Source organism: Myotis myotis, unplaced genomic scaffold (genome assembly GCF_014108235.1).
Source record: "Myotis myotis isolate mMyoMyo1 unplaced genomic scaffold, mMyoMyo1.p scaffold_m19_p_10, whole genome shotgun sequence".
In the NCBI taxonomy this organism is placed as follows: domain Eukaryota; kingdom Metazoa; phylum Chordata; class Mammalia; order Chiroptera; family Vespertilionidae; genus Myotis; species Myotis myotis.
In genome coordinates this window covers 49,440,094-49,445,688 of record NW_023416314.1, presented here as the reverse complement: position 1 = coordinate 49,445,688, position 5,595 = coordinate 49,440,094, and the positions used below count along the sequence as shown (strand labels likewise).

The 5,595-nt window shown below is 43.5% G+C and overlaps 1 pseudogene; it reads right to left on the bottom strand.

Moving 5' to 3' along the window:
• Positions 1–1,474: 1,474 nt before the first annotated feature.
• Positions 1,475–4,327, bottom strand: LOC118665413 (annotated as a pseudogene).
• Positions 4,328–5,595: the final 1,268 nt, after the last annotated feature.

Genomic DNA, 5,595 nt, shown 5'->3' with positions numbered 1-5,595 from the left:
TCTCTTTCCTCCTAGTTGTAGGACTTCCACTCAGCCAGCGTTCCGGTGGTTCTGGGTGATGTCCCTTCCGTTTTTTGGTTTCACTTTTGAAGTAGTTGTTCAAAGCAGCAAACTCCGGCGTTAACCTATGCCGCCATCTTGGTTCTCCTCTAGACTCTGATTCCCAATATTTTATAGTGGTCAGGATTAGTGGTTTGAAGTCAGGCCAACCTGAATTCAAGCCAGTACTTTTCTTAGACCCAGGTAAGAAAGGCCCCTGCCCAGGTCCCCCCTCCTCACCCTACACACACAAACATACTTTCGAGTGACTCTCTTAAAAATTTCTAAGGGCTTCTCTGGTGCTGTCCCGGTCCCCCAATCTCAGATGGGATCTGCATGGGTCTTGCCCTTGTTTTTCCCCTTGGGGTCTGTGTCTGACCCTGTACCCCATGTATGGGGTCAACAAGATGTTCCCTATCCAGGAGAGCAGCCTGGTTATCTAATAGCTTCTGCAAGATTGCATGGAATTTCTTCCACATGAGACTAAGCTGCCTGACAGTACTGACATGCTGAATTTTGTACTCTCACTCCTGTACCATAAAAGCTTACTTTGTGGCTCTGGACTATCGATGCCCATTGCTATCCCTCGGTGTTGAGCTGCATTTGTGCCTGTGCTTAGACTCATGCATCTATGTTTTGACACAATGCTGGCTAGAGAGGGCTGGGGTGACGGAAGTCTCCCTTTACTCTCTGCACTCCTCCTCAGGCTTCTCACTATGCAAATCAGCAGTCTTTAGGGTGGCCATGTCTGTCTCCTCCGGGGGGCTTTTGAGACCAACTGTCACTCTGTGAAATCAATGGGTCTTTTGATTGATGATATCCTCTCCTCCTCCAGCCAATGAGATGACATCTGCTTCCCTGGGTTAGCCTTGAATTGTGTGGGACCATGCGGGCATTCCTGTACTGAAGGGACTGCCCTTGCTCTGCGATGGACCCCTCATCTACCTTCCCTCTCCCCCCACCATTTAAGGTTTATTTGATTTGGTGTTTTAGTTGGCATGACACTTGGATAGTTGACTGCATTATTTATATGTAGACTTTTCTTTTTACATTATATGGCAATGTACACTAATCTGATACATATACTACACAGAATAGATCCTTTGGAACAATTATGCACAAGACATGTAGTATTGGACTTATACATTGGATCCCAGGATGTGATTGATTGGAGAAAAAAAAAGTTGGACTAGGCATGTTGGGTAAAGGAACCATAAGTTATATAACACACAATGAACACACATCTAGTTTGAAGGGCAACTGTAGCGTGAGCAACATTGGCAGTGGTGCCTTTGAGGAGGTGGAACTATTTCACACTAACTAGTTTAGGACTACACAAGATAAGGACCCTCCAGCATCAGGATGCAGGTGCTGGGTTTTATGAACCATTACTAGTTCTATCTTTAGGAAACTGATGTTCTTAGTCACAGATCAGTTAAAAAGGACAATATACACAATCTCCAACTAAAATCCTGCTATAGCCTAAACAGTGAAGTTGCAGCTCTTTCTGGATCCTCCACAGTGTGTCTGCACTCTTCTTCAAATGAGCCTCTTCCTCAGGTGTCAAAGTCACCTTCACAACATCTGAGACTCCATTCTGTCCCAAGATAAAAGGAACACTAAGGAAGACTTCTTTCATTCCATAGAGACCCTTAATCATGGTGGAAATTAGAGGCACCTGCCTAAGATTCTTCTTTATACTTTCTGCCAAGCCTGCTATAGATAGGCCAATGGCCCAGGGTGTGTAGTCTTTCAGTTTGATCACCTCATAAGCACTGCCAACGACCTGTTTGTGAACTTCTTTCCACTGTTCCTTATCTGCATCAGTCCCTAAATCAGGGTGCAGATTCTTTTTTTGATGTTGTTGTTAATCCTCACCCAAATATATTTTTTTCCATTGATTTTTAGAGAGTGGTAGGGAGGAAGGAGGGAGAGAGAGACACATCTACTAGTTGCGATTGGTTGCCTCCTGATCATGGCCAGGGATTGAACCTGAAACCCAGGTATGTGCCCTTGACGGGAATTGAACCCGAGACCCTTTGGCTCATGGGCTGATGTGCTAATTGCTGAGAAAAACCAGCCAGGGCATCAGGATGCATTCTTTATGGAGACACCAGCAACATTCACTCTACTCCACACAAAGACACTAGAGTCACCATGCTCCCCAAGGATTACGACAGTGTAATGGATGAACGCCCAGCCTTTCCCCCATTAGGTAACGGAACCCAGCTGAATCCAGATTGCAACTACTTCTAAAGGGTGTCCCAAAATTCACGCAAGAAGTAATTTTGATAGAAAACATAGGTTTATAATTAAAAATTATAAATTTTTAATGATTCATAAAGTATACAGTATAGGATTATGCATGGAATAGCATATTGGGTAAATGGCCTCCACGGCTTTGCTGGCACATATGCACTCTTTTGTTATTGCCTGAGCAGCCACATTTTCGAAGAATGGTCTGATGATGCCTCCAGCCCAAAATCCGCACCAAACAGTGACACGTTGTGGATGCATTTGTTTCTCAACAATCACTTGTGGATTTTCTGAACCCCAAATGCAACAATTTTGTCAGTTAACCAAGCCATCAAGATGAAAATGAGCCTCATCGAAATTCAGCCATATTTATGCAAAATGGTCATGGAAAATTTCAACAAAAGAGTGCGTATGTGCCAGCAAAGTCATGGAGGCCATTTACCCGATATGCTATTCAATACATAACCCTATACTGTATACTTTATGAATCAATACAAAATTTACAATTTTTAATTATAAACCTGTGTTTTCTATCAAAATTACTTCTTGCGTGAATTTTGGGACACCCTTTAATAACATGGGTTTTCTTGAAAAACCACTTATCTTTCAAGCCACATAAGTCAAGATATCCACTGGATTGGAAACAATAAACAAATTGCATTTTGGGGCTGTATTTTACAAAATTAGGAATGATGAATTTAAAAATACTCATGTTACACTAAACCAAATTAAGACGGCTTTCTCTCTTGTTGATAGCTGCGATAATAACCAGCTTGGAGTTTACAGTTACATTATAGTCTTTGCTAGAGTCAACTTTTGGTGCTCTAAGGAAAAGGCTGTCTTGTTGGACATCCGTTATCTCTCCCTTCAATTTGTCCTCCATGACATTAACAAGAACAAATTCATCTGCCAAGTCCTTCATTATGATACTGGCTGCACAGACCATGCCAACAGCACCAACCCCAACTACTGTAATCTTATTCTGGGGGCTTTGTTTTTCCTTAAGGAGAGTCACAATCAGCTGATCCTTGAAAATTGCTATACCGGACTTAGAATCAAAAGGAATCAGAGAAGATGGCAGGCAGGCATTGGTGGTACATGGCCTTGGATCTGGACTTGGTGGCAGCTGCTCCAATCCTCACCTATCTTAAGAAAGACTATTTTGGTTTTACATTTCCTCTTCAGTTCTAGTCCATGCATTTGGATCAAAGGATTCAGGGAAAGAGAGAGAGATGAAAATGGCCTTAAGAAGTTAAGGTTGTGGGAGAGAGAATGGATTCATTAAGAAAACAGTTAAGGAATCAAATTTGTTTTCTTTGGAGAAGGCAAACGGGTGGTTAAATTCTTGCCTTGGAGTATAGGCAGTGATTTTATGCGGGGGATACAGACAAATTATTCCTTATGTCTGAAAAGACTAACAAGGGGAATGAATTAAGTTAGGGCTGGAGAGATTTCAGAATGATAAGGAGTAACCGGAGAAAGCCTTCCCTGGAGAACCCTGGAACAGAACTAGACAACCACTCACTCAACCAGTTTCTCTTGAGAATTGTCAGGGTTGGGGCAGGAGGAGGGGGAGTGCAGATGTTTTTATCCAGATGTTCAGCCTCAGCAGAAATGTAGGTGCTTAGCTGGTGGCCCTGAAGAGGTAACAAGTCTCAACCCCAGGAGCAAATGGATATTCATGCACCATCCTGAGCAACAGAAAAGCCTTCTGGACTGTATGTCTCCCCTTTCCTGACTGTAAAAAGGGATTATAAAGTTGCTTTTTGCTCTTTGATGTTCAGGAAAAGTCACAGAGGATTATATGCAAAAATAAGTTCTTTGGAGAATTCACAGTCTGACCCCAGCCCACATCAGCCAACTATCTGCACATCATATTCTGGGCACACCATGTATTCCCACCATTTCTCAAACGTACCGTGCTCCTTGACCCATGGCAAGGAGCTTTGCTTAAAATGAGTTTCCTTACCCTGCCCCTTCTCTGCTGTGGCCAATTCCTACTCATCTTTTTGAGGCCCAGCTTAAACGCCATTGCCTCTGTAGAATGTTCCCCCCCTTGCCTCAAGCTGAGTCAGATGTAGACCTAGTTCTGTGTCGCTGAACTTTTTTGTCCACACTGCTGCCTCCTCTTGAGACTGAGCTCATTGTTGATAGGAATCGTATTTCAGTCAGTTTGTCAGTTGGTCAGTCAATAAGCAAATAATTGCTGGAGACCTACTGTGTCACAGGCATCATGCCAAGCACTGCAGACACACCCATGAACAAGATGGATCGGATAACTTCCCTCCCATCTGGGTGGGATGCTAATAGATAAAGAGGCAGTCACAATACAATTTGATAAGTAAAAAATCCTGTAAAGCCTGGCTGGTGTTACTCAGTGGTTGAGCGTCACCTAAGAACCGGGTTTGATTCCAGGTCAGGGCACATGCCTGGATTGTGGGCTCGATCCCTGGGGGGGTGGGGGGGTGTTTCAGCCAATCAATGATTCTCTCTCATCATTGATGTTTCTATCTCTTTCTCCCTCTCCCTTCCTCTCTGAAATCAATAAAAATTTTTTTTTAAAAAGACATATATAAATGTTGGCAGCCAGATAGAATGTGGTACATCTAAGGAAGAGAAAGAAGTTCATTATTGCTAGAGAATAACACTGGCAAGAAATAGGGACAGAAAGGAGACCAGGGGCTGTGTTATTGTGTGCCTTGTGAGCTCTACAGGAAGACTAAACTTCATCCTAAGAGCAAGGAAGGACATCTGAAGGGTTTTAAGCAGGAAAGTGGTATCTCAGATTTGCATATTAAAAGATGATTCTGGATGCAATTCGAGGAACAGAGAAGCAGGAGGTGCTATTAAAGGCAGGGAGAGAAGTTAGGAAGGATTCTGGTGAAATAACGGTGGCCTGCTCCAAGGGGTAGCAGCAAGAATGAAGACAAATGCATTGTTGGCAGAGGTGTCTCACAGGTGGAATGGACAGTTTGGTGGTTTATAGGACAAGTGGAGGGTAGAGGTGGTGATGAAGGAAAGGACTCAATGGAAGCTTCCTGGCTCCTTTCTTGGACAATGTTTAGTGGGGTTGTGTTAGTTTCCTAGAGCTGCTGTAACAAGTGTCACAACCTGGGTGGCTTGGAACAACAGAACTTACTGCCGCATAGTTCTGGAGGGCAGAAGTCTGAAATCAAAGGGTTGGTGGTGCCATGCACCATCTAATGGTTTTAGGGAGGATCTGTTTCATGCCTCTCTCCTGGTTTCTGGTAGCCTCAGGAGTTTCTTGGCTTATAGGAGGCTGTTTGTTCTCTATGTCTC